At 40.4% G+C, this 11,714-nt stretch overlaps 1 pseudogene; it reads right to left on the reverse strand.

Annotated features, from left to right (window-relative positions):
- Positions 1-10,775: 10,775 nt before the first annotated feature.
- LOC102485459 (dihydrofolate reductase pseudogene) lies at positions 10,776-11,198 on the reverse strand (annotated as a pseudogene).
- Positions 11,199-11,714: the final 516 nt, after the last annotated feature.

Raw genomic sequence — 11,714 nt, forward strand, 5'->3', positions numbered from 1 at the left:
GCACAATGAGAACATACAAGAAAGATCGCATAAGTCATCTGGGGTGATAGAGAAAGATTCAGAAGAATCAGTGCTTCAACCAAAGAGTGGAAGAAACAGTATATAAGGAAAGGAAATATAATAAGCGAGTTGTGACCAGAGATCTTCCAGTAATTTAGCATGACAGGCATTGAACTGCAAGGAGGGATTGTTTTAGGTCAAGCCAGATAGAAATAAAGTGTCTCATGACCATTGGCTAATAGATGCTTTCAGAAAGAAAGAGAGGGAGGAGGTGTTTTTACTGACAGAAACCAAAATAAGAATATTGAAATTCAGCTGTTAAAAATACCTCAAGCTTCATGGAAACTAGCACACTGTCTCACAGCTGTTTCCAGGTGCCACTGTCAAAAAAACCAAACCAAAACAAAACAAAAAACATTAGCCAGGGTGGACATGAGGTGTAGCTCCTCTCTCTTCTTGTATTAAATTTACAGATCTCTATCTTCAGTGATCTACCAACACATTCTAGCCTTACAAAATCGTATGAGAGCCTCGGGCAGGGAACACTGACAGGCTAGGTTTCTTGGGTACAGTTTTTATTTCATATAGCATTTTTTTTAATCCAAAACACATCTTGATTTTGTTGTAGGACACAGGAACACCTTAGATATACACATGCCTTCAGCACAGGAAGATGGATAGTGTCAGCTGTCCCAGCTTCCCACTCAGACTCTGCTACATGCCAACTATGTGGTTTTGACTTCTCCAAATTTGAATTTCCGTACCTGTGACATGATTATTCAAGCAACCATGGACCCCATAGACACCCAAAGAAGGTAAAAAGCAAAAGTTAGATTTTCTTTTTCCTCCCTAGAGGGCTCACACACTCACCAGAGAGAAAAACAGAGTGAGAGAGAGAGCAAGAAAGCAGCCCCTGTGGGGAATGGTCATGCCACAATCCCTTCTCCTCCTTCTTTCTCTTTCAGCATTTTAAGCACACACACACACACACACACACACACACACACACACACACACATACACATACACAAGTCCGGCATGTTTATCATGCCCCTGGATCTGGGGCTCGAACTGCATGGTCAGCCATTTTAGGATCCAGTTGCCTTACCAACGCACTACAGGCTAACCCATGACACCTAGTTCTGTACACCAAAATATAGTGGTCGTTCTAACACTCCATGACAGTTAGCTAGTTTTATAATACAACTATAAAAAGTGCTTATGAATGTAGAGTTGATTGTTGTATTAAAGTTTTACAGTACTGGGGCCAGCAGGTGGTGTGGTGACTAAGGAGGTAGACTCCCACTTGGCTGACCATGGTTTGAGTTCTAGACTTGGTGGCTTGCTTTCTCATTTTCCCTCTCTTTCTCTGTCTCTCTCTCTGGTAAACACGTATACCCAGTTACAAATTTTAAAATAATAATAAAATAATTCTAAAAATTTTTAGTAGTTATACAGTGTTTTTCAATCAACAAATTAAAAAATTGAAGTGATTTTGACCAGCATTAAAAAATAACAAACACAGAATATAATATAATATACTGAAATAGCATACAGGTACCTGTGACATGATTATTCAAGCAACCATGGACCCCATAGACACCCAAAGAAGGTAAAAAGCAAAAGTTAGATTTTCTTTTTCCTCCCTAGAGGGCTCACACACTCACCAGAGAGAAAAACAGAGTGAGAGAGAGAGCAAGAAAGCAGCCCCTGTGGGGAATGGTCATGCCACAATCCCTTCTCCTCCTTCTTTCTCTTTCAGCATTTTAAGCACACACACACACACACACACACACACACACACACACACACAAGTCCGGCATGTTTATCATGCCCCTGGATCTGGGGCTCGAACTGCATGGTCAGCCATTTTAGGATCCAGTTGCCTTACCAACGCACTACAGGCTAACCCATGACACCTAGTTCTATACACCAAAATATAGTGGTCGTTCTAACACTCCATGACAGTTAGCTAGTTTTATAATACAACTATAAAAAGTGCTTATGAATGTAGAGTTGATTGTTGTATTAAAGTTTTACAGTACTGGGGCCAGCAGGTGGTGTGGTGACTAAGGAGGTAGACTCCCACTTGGCTGACCATGGTTTGAGTTCTAGACTTGGTGGCTTGCTTTCTCATTTTCCCTCTCTTTCTCTGTCTCTCTCTCTGGTAAACACGTATACCCAGTTACAAATTTTAAAATAATAATAAAATAATTCTAAAAATTTTTAGTAGTTATACAGTGTTTTTCAATCAACAAATTAAAAAATTGAAGTGATTTTGACCAGCATTAAAAAATAACAAACACAGAATATAATATAATATACTGAAATAGCATACAGTGGAGTAGACTCAAAAGGAAAACAGCAAATTAATACCATAAAAAGGAATACTACTGTCTCAAAGTGTGTTTTTGCTTTTGTATTTTGGAATGTATTAGTGTGTGTGTGTGTGTGCGTGTGTGTGTTTATCAGGTTATCAGATATAAAACAGCAGGCATGAATTAAAAATAAACTTTGAATACAAAGGCCTAGGACTAAAACTAGGACTTTGAGTTCCAAATCCAAGTTTCTTGCTGACAGTAGTTACTTCCCACTAAGTGCCCTATGACTCCTTAATATTAATTGCTAATTACAGAATGAATGATGAAAATCACTATTTGAGGGATCGAGACATTCCTAGGAATTAATATCCAAATGGAAGGACTCATAGCCAGTGAACAGCTAAGGGCTATTAGCATCAACTCAGCTGCATCTCTGGGGAATGTCTAAATCAAAGGTCATCATTACGCACTGAAGAACAGCAAATGAAGATTTATTGCTCCATAAATTTCCTTTTTTATGGGCCCTGGACTTGTTTGGCCCGATTAAAAGGCAGGGTTCAGGAATAAATGCCCTGTTTGGTAAATAGGTCGGGGTAGAAACACCCATCATTTTGTAATTCTCTTAGAATCATGCAGTTTTGAGTCCATCAATAGAAATATCCATGAGGAAAGAATGTTAGAAGGAACCTCAGTTTGCCCATTTAAAACTGGACTAAATAATCTTTTAAGTTTCCATTTAATTTAACATCCTAGGAATTGAGGTAAAGTTTTTATAAATTAGTAGCTATTCATCAATGGAATTTTCACTACTAGTCATTAGTGAATCTGGACACAAGAGCACAGTAGCCTTGGAGCCACAGCTTTAATAATTAATTCATTAATGATATTTTAAACAAAAGCGTATTGTGCTCCTGCTATGTTTTTGGCACCAACTAAATTGAGGGAATGGAGTGAACAAAACAGACATGCTAATTGCACGTTCATTGAGTGTTTAAAAGAGTAAGTGCAGGGTGCCATGAAGAACGATGAGTGTGTATAAGTGGGTGCCATCTCTTCTGGACCCTGGGATTGTGGGAGGCCCTTTTAAGAAAGTAATATTTGAGCCAGCAGATAATATGGAGGTTAAGGTGCTGGATCCCATATGGCCAACTCTGCAGTGTGAGTCCTGGATCTGGTGACCTGAAAAATATGTTAGGCACATGCATTCCCAAAATCCTGAGGAAAATGGAGAAGGGATTGTGGAGTGGCCACCCCACCCCAACCCCCGAGGTGATATTTTACTTTTTCTTTCTTCTGTCTCTCTCCAGTTCTCACCAGTGAGCACACATGTCCTATAGCAAAAACAAATAAACGAAGTTAACATTAAAACGAAGAACTACTGTTACGGCGATCAGAAACAGTATTTTGACAAAGCCAGTAGCTAATACAGAGTAGTCAAATAAAGTTGACAGACTTAAAGATCTATCTTTAGTTTGTGATGAATAGAGTGTTGAGGAAACTTCAGGGGGTCTTCAGCCATGATCCTGACTAGAGAAGAAGAGGCTGAGCAATTCATTGGATTCATTGCCAAAATTATGACAAGTCTTTCAAAGAAGTAGCTTTCTGGACTGTCTCTACCCAACCTTAACTCTTGTCCCCCAATACTGTTATGTAACCATTACTCCAAAAACCGATGGCCTCAACTAAAATCATTAGCCTCATTCGGTTGTTTTGCACTAAGCAGGGCTCATCTGGGTGGTTCTGCTTCAGGCTGTGGTGCAGATACTGGCTGGTGGCTGAGGGTTGGACTCAGGTTTGCTCCTCTTGTGTTTTTATTCATTTTAGAGCTGTCTGATGAGGTGTCAACCACCCTGGGTGCCTCTTCCACAGCAAGGGCAGAAGCTCAAGAGGGCAAGTGGAAGCAAGAAGACTCTTAAAGTCTGGGTTCAACTGTGGCCCACTATCACTTCCTCCTCATTCTATGGCCAACTCTACCCCCTTTTTTGGAGTAAAACATACATAATGTAAAAGTTATCCTTTCAATCTTTTTGGTTTATCCAAATTTATTAAATAATTACATTTGGTGAGAAAGATCATGTATTTTAAATTATTACGAATTAATAATTTATTTTTCTCAACATGAATACACTATATATTAGTCCAATCAAAGATATTACCATACAAATTATCAATAACAGGTAGTTTTCCACTTTTGTGTCCCTTAAATGTTTGTTTGTTTGTTTTTTCCCTTGATTCCCTCCTTCCCACCCCTCCACATTTCCAAGCTCCTCCCACACTGTCTCCAGTATCCCCAGTTGCTCTCCGTGGTTTGATACCTTCCAATATTTCAGTTTCTCCCATAGAGTGCAGACGATTTTTAAGTGAACAGTTCTTTGACAGTTTATCTTACTAGAATGTCTTCAGGGTTCACCTGTGTTATAGCATGTGTCAGAATTCTCTTTTTTTTAAGGTTGAGAATTACTTCATTATATCTATACAGCACATTTTGTTTATCCATCTTAAATATTTTTGCCTCCACCTTTTAGCAATTGTGAATAATGAACATGTGTGCACAAATACCTGGTCAAGTCCCTGCTTTCAGTTCTTTAGGGTATATACCTAGAAGGGGAATTGCTGAATCAATGCTAGTTATGTTTCATTTTTAAAAGATCTACCATGCTATTTTCCAAGGTTGCTTTACCATTTTACATTCTGACTAACAATGTACAAGGGTTCCAATGACCTCACATCTTCCCTACAATGGCAGATAGATATTTTCCCTTCATTTATAGATGTTTACAAGTCATGTTTACACTGTATAATGTGTTTTATAAAATGGAAAGAGAGGGCCAGAAGGTGGCATGGTGGTTCAGGTCCTGGATTCCAACATGGCCAACCAGGTCTGGGGGCTTGAAAATCATACCAGGCACATGTGCATGCATGCCCAAAATGTCAGGAGGAAAATGGAGGAGAAAGAATTGCAGCATGGCCATCCCTTCAGGTGAGGTGATTTCTCACTGTCTCTCTCTGTCTCTGACAAGCACACATGCCCTACAGGAAAAAAAAAAACTAAAAAAACAAAAACAAAAACAAAACCTCTAACCTTCTTACCTTCTTATTTTTATGGTAATAGCCATCACAATGGGTTTGAAGTAGTATATCATTGTGGATTGGGTTTGTATTTCTCTAACTATTAGTGATTTGGAGTATAATATTTTTTGAGAGGTTTTTGCTATAGGGCACATGCAGAAAGAGAGAGACAGAAAGCAAGAAATCACCCCCCAGGGGGTGGCCACACCACAATCCCTTCTCCTCCATTCTCCTCTCAGGATCTTGGGCACACAACACACACACACACACACACACACACACACACACACACACATGCCCAGCGTGCATTTAAGCCACCGGGTCCAGGACTGGAACTGCAGTTGACTACAGGGGAGTCCAGCGACATAGCCATTACTCCAACTGCTGGTCCCTGGAGTATCTTTTTATGTTTTTCCCTGGCCATTCATGTGTCTCCTTTGGTGAAATGTCTATTCAAGTATTTTGTCCATTTTAAAATTGAGATGTTTGTTTTTCATTTTACCACAATCATCCTGAGATTACAACACATACATGTCACAACACGTGTGCACATGTATGGATACATACACATGCACGCACACACAGAATCACAAATTATTGGTTCAGAAAGCAGAGGGACTGGAAAAACTTTTTGTTGTTTGTTTGGGTTTTGCAATAGAGAGAGCAAAGACTACGCAAATCAAGATTTATGTCTGTGTAATGATTAGAGGCAAGAGACTGCAGCAGAAGACAATGAACCACGCTGGCTGCACGAAGGCATCAGGGATCTGGGAGAGATAGAGGCAACAGGTAAAGGTGAGTTTATTGCTGGCACAGCTAAGGGGAAAGGTAGGTGATCAGGACACAGGAGGAGATAAATTCAATCCACCACTCAATTATACCTCGAATAAGCCCTGGTTAAGCCCGTTTCAGTCTACCTACTGAAGTCCACTGAGGACATGCAGCTGTAGGCAAAAAAGTGGAGTGTCATCCCCTATGCCTTTTTGATAAAATTCCCAGAGAGGCTTAAGGATAATGGAGGAAGGCAAAAAAATATGCATGACTGAGGTTAGAGGGAAAGCTTTCTATGCTTAATTTGTTACAGAAATTATTCAAGAATAAGTCAACTGTGAAAATGTGGCCACGGAGACCCTGCCAAGGTTAGTGTGAACCATTAGGATCTGCTGAGCAAATGCTAGCTACGTAATCGAAAAGTGCTTGGCTGAAGCTTTAACATAAGTACCTATTTTGTTCACCCCCAGTTTTAATACGGCAATGGTGTGGGGAGCAGGCTGAGGTGATCACGTTGCAGGTAATTGCGCTGAGCTGGATAAAGTGGCTCCTGCTTCCTTTGTCAGAGAACCTTTGTACTATTTTTTTTTTATTGTTCCTTCTTTCTATTCTCCCTCTCTGTACCTAAATATTCACCTCAGATGTTAACACAGAAAATGACAGGTTTCGCTGGGGTTTTACCAGAATTGGGTGCAGCCCCCTTTTCATTCAAATTGGCTGATTCTTGGCTAGATATAAGGGCATAAATATGAGTTAAACGAAACCAGAAAAGTAGAAATGAAAGGTGGTGGGATTAGGGGGCCTAATGGGGTCACATGAGTAATGAATACATCGATGTCACTAAAAGAAAAGCCTGTTTGATAAGCCAGTGAATATCCTGGCAAGGGTATATTTCATATGGTCTCCAAATGTATAATTATACTTGCTACTCTCCAATTGAAATCTCTCCTCAGATTTGTCTCTCTAATGGCCATGTAATAAAAGGTAATATATATTCTTATAGTAAGCAATAAATAGGAACCCCTCAGCAGCACTGTCTTCCTGAGGAAATTTCAGGTCTTCTGGGATGCATACTCGTTCACACAATAAGAAGACACAAATCAACATGGTGGCCGAGCGAACCCAACATGAGTGATGGCCTTGGTTTCTAATGAAACCAAACCATGAAAGGCATTAGGAAGATTGATTGGAGTTAAGTTAGCTGCCAGTGTTAGCTGGGATACCCCAGGCTGTAATGAAACTGCCAGGGGTTATTTATGAAGATATAGGGGGTGAGGTGTGAATTATGTCTAGCAAGCTGTTCTTACAAACAGACAGACGCACATTTTAACCTGCACACCCAGCTTCACTGGGCTTCTCTCCCACTGGCTGGGATGATACGCTTTCCCAAGCATTTGCCCTTGGCTGAATAAAAGCAGGCCATAGTTAGAAAGGAAGATTGGAAAGAAATTGGTCATGGTTAATGTATTTGTTTTTAAATGTTGACCTTAGGTAGGGCAGAAGAAGGTATCAAAATCAGCATAAAATAATTGCTTTTAAAACAAAACAAAACAAATGCTCTTATATTAAAAAAAAATAGCCTCATCTAAGCCAAGGGACAAGATATATGTTCATTTTCAATGCTTATTAATCCTCTTTTGGCCATGGCTCCTTTTATGAGAGTCAGAAAGGGAGAAGAAAGAAGTAAAATGGATATTGATTACATGCTCTCACAACAACTCTGAGAGGGAGGCACTAGAATGCCGATTTTACAGATGTAAAAATTAAGTAACTTTTCTCAGAAAACACTGGTAAGAAGTGGAGTGGTTTTTATATTTGTATAATGTTCTGGAAGGAAATGGATGACAACCTCAAAAGAGTTTTGTTTTTAGTTGACAGGGCATGTGTGCTCATGAGAGAGAGACAGAGAGAGAGAGAGAGAGCGCACTGAAGCATCCCCCAGTGGAGCATGGTCCCTCCACATTCCTCCTTCTCTATTTCTCCATCTCATCGGTATAGCGGGCTTACACACACAACTTACTGGCATGTTTTTCAAGTTTCTAGGGCCAGGATTTGCACTGTAGTTGGCCATGTGTAATCTAGCTTCCTATAGCCTGTGCTTAACCACTGTGCTATAGAACCGTCCTTATATGGTTTTAACTAAGAATGATTTTATGAACATTCTATGTACCTAAGGTGGAGACTGAGTTGAAAGATGGCAAAACATCCAAGGAACATCAGCCAACAAAGGCTGTGTCCATGTTTAAACCTGAGGGTGCATTGTAAATCCAATCAGAGGTCAGAAGGCAAAGGATTCTGGGTAGTACAGTACAAGGGCTGAGCCTTAGGGGTCCCAGTGAAGGATGGAGATGGAGGGTGAATCTGAATGAAGAAAGAGAATAACCTGCACATTGCCTTATTTTCATCTCACATCTATGTGTAGTACAAGGGGACTTCAAATAGTTTGTGGAGAGCTAGCAGGTGGCATGCTGGATAAGGCACTGGATTCCCACATGGTTGACAGTGGTTCAAGTTTCAGACCTGGTGGCCTGCTTTCTCACTTTCTCTTTGTCTCTCTCTCTGGTGAGTGTGTGTGCCCTGTCGCACATTTTAAAATAATAATAAATAAGATTAAATAAGTAATTTTTTAAAAAGTTTGTGGAAAAATGAAATTTAAGTATGAATTTATTTTGGTGCAAAAAAATTGAAATCCATGCAGAGTTTTTCATAATACGCATTTTTCATGAACTTTATTTTCTTTATTTATGTTAGCGCATGTGAGCATACATGAGAGACAGGAAGAGAGAAAGGACAATCCTCCGCTGTGTCTGGTCACACCATGATCCCCTTCCTCCAGTCCTACCGCCTGCCAGATCCCAGGCACCAGCATGAACACACCCAGCATGTTACAGGTGGAACTGGCCGGGGACTTTGAACAACCGTCACCATGTAAGATCCAGCTTCCCTTGAGCAGCACATTTTGCTGCTCCACATTGTTGGTTCCCACGAACATTTTTTGAAGAGTCCCTTAATGTATTTTTTGACTTTAAGGTGAACGTAGAAAAAAAGAATGGAAGCAAGCTGAAAATTAGGACCTTTTTTTTTTTTTTTTCTGAGAGGTTTTTGCTATAGGGCGCGTGCGCTCGCCAGACAGACAGAGAGAGACATAGAGATAGAAAGCGAGAAATCACCCCCCAGGGGGGATGGCCACACCGCAATCCCTTCTCTTCCATTCTCCTCTTGGGATCTTGGGCACGCACGCACATGCGCCTGGCGTGAGTTTTAAGCCACCGGGTCCGGGATGCGAACCACGGTCTACTACGTGGGAGTCCAGTGACATAGCCATTATGCTAACTGCTGGTTCCCAAGACTTTTTAAGAGCCACTAGGAAGATGATTACAGCATAGCAAAGAGGCTTTAAATGTCACCTGATCAGAAAGTCTCCAGTTTCCTGCCTAGATGATTCAAACTAACGGAAAAGGAGAAATGGTGTGTGGGCTTGGTGAATTTGGTGTTTCTTTAGAAGCTTCCTCTCTCTTGATTTGTTACCTTCAATTCTGCAAAAGAATATGCAAAATGAGATGTGGAGGGGCTTGGGCATCTGAGGTGACAGGTCAGAAGGTGTGACAACAACGGTTGGGGCCACAGGAGCTCATGTCTATGAAGAGGAGAGAGAGAGGCCAAGGAAAGAATAAGGGATGGATCCAGCAGAGTTCGATGCTATGTGGTCCTTTCAGGGCCCCCTAATGCAGACCCTCTGCAGGGATTGGCAGGGTGTAGTTTACTTGAGAGATAATAACTGGAAACATAGTGAAAGAATTGAGAAAATGTCAGGGAATTAAGAAAAGCCACAAACTGAGAACCCATTCAAATACAGAATACTTGTAAGAATTCACCACTAGGGGAGAGGGAATTGAACTACCAACTCTTACTCTCCGTTTGTTAAGAGTTGCTCTTACAAGACATGCCCAGATTGCTGCTACTTGTACTGGAATAGGTCTGTAAATGCCAAAGAAGCCAGCTGAGAAGAAAAGAACACAAAGTGTTCTTTGCCAGAGCTTCAGGCGGTCTGAGGACCCAACGCTTTATGACTCCAGTCAGGCTGGGTTAGTCATCTGAGAAGAGTGAATTTGATGAGGGTGCCAAGAATGGTCTTCCAGAGGTGGAAGCTCTGAAAGAAACTAGTAAGAACTGGAAATAGCCATACAGATTCAGGATTAAAAATCAATAGGTTCGATTAATACCACTCGAAACTTCTTATAACTCTCACGATGATGAAATTTTTTTTCAGAAATGTGTTAAGAAATGGCTTTCTGTATTAGTTTCCCACGGTTGCAACAACTAATGAACACAAACTAAGAAATTAGAAAACAAACAAAAACCGAAACAAAACAGAGATCTATCTTTCGACAGCTTTTGGAGTTCAGAAGCCCAAAATCAAGGTGTTGGCATGCTCATGGAGTCCCTGATGACTCTAGAAGACTTCCTCACCTCTTCCTATCATCTAATGGTTTCCCGGAAGTCTTGACATTCCTTGGCTTGTAGACTCATTATTTCTCATCAAAATATACACTTCCTTTTTTTTTTTTTTTTGTAGGGGCAACATCTTGAAACAAATCAGAAAACACCTTCATATTAATCGTTCTTTTCATATACTTCAAATTTATACTTAATGCTTCTCTCCTCCTAGACATTAGAAAGCATACCTGAGTATTCTGGGAGAAGTTGATATTTCTCCAAATCAATTTCTGGAATAAAGGTGTCACTTCAAAATTCATGTGTGATCCTTGTCATGAGCAGTTAAAAGTGGCCTGGCTGGTTTATGACTTGCTTATAACCAGAACTGCCTCTCACTATCCAAACCATGTCTACATGATTAGCTAATTCTGGATGCCCAACAAGTTTTAAGGCAACATCCAAACTTTGGGCAAGAAAATGAGTTCCTTGTAGAGGCTCCTTGAGTTCTCTACTGAGAACTAAATTAATTCTGTCCTTTAAAAGTTGATTCTTTTGGGGAATGGAAAATCAGGTCTCCCTACCCATAATCACCATATTCTGTTTACCTTCTATTGAAGAGGTTGTGGCCATTCTCTGGAAATACTTGAATTCATTCCCCCATAGCAAGTCTGCCCTGTGCATCCCCACCCAGGTGCCTATAGATTCATTTCAATCTCTGCCTCTACTATGATACAATGTTTCCATTTGTTTCTGTGTCTCTGTTTACTTTTCTTATAAGGACACCAGTTGTTGGATTAGGGCCCTCCAGAATTCGATGCTGTGGTCCTATCACCACATCTAAAACCTTATTTTAACTAATTTCATCTTCAATGACCCTATTTCCAAATGAGTTCATGTTCTGAGCTTCCAGTGTCCCTACACATTTCATATTTATATTAGAGTTCACTCATTATGTTGTATATGATACAGGTTTGGGCAAATGTATCCTGTATCCACAACTGTGGTATCATATGCAGTATTTTTACTGGTCTAAAAATTCTCTGTGTTCTACCTATTCATCCCTTCCTTCCCACCCACCCCAAAACCCCAGCAGCCAAGAAAATTTTTATTGTCTCC

The sequence above is a fragment of the Tupaia chinensis genome, unplaced genomic scaffold (genome assembly GCF_000334495.1).
Source record: "Tupaia chinensis unplaced genomic scaffold, TupChi_1.0 Scaffold000328_1, whole genome shotgun sequence".
Lineage (NCBI taxonomy): Eukaryota > Metazoa > Chordata > Mammalia > Scandentia > Tupaiidae > Tupaia > Tupaia belangeri.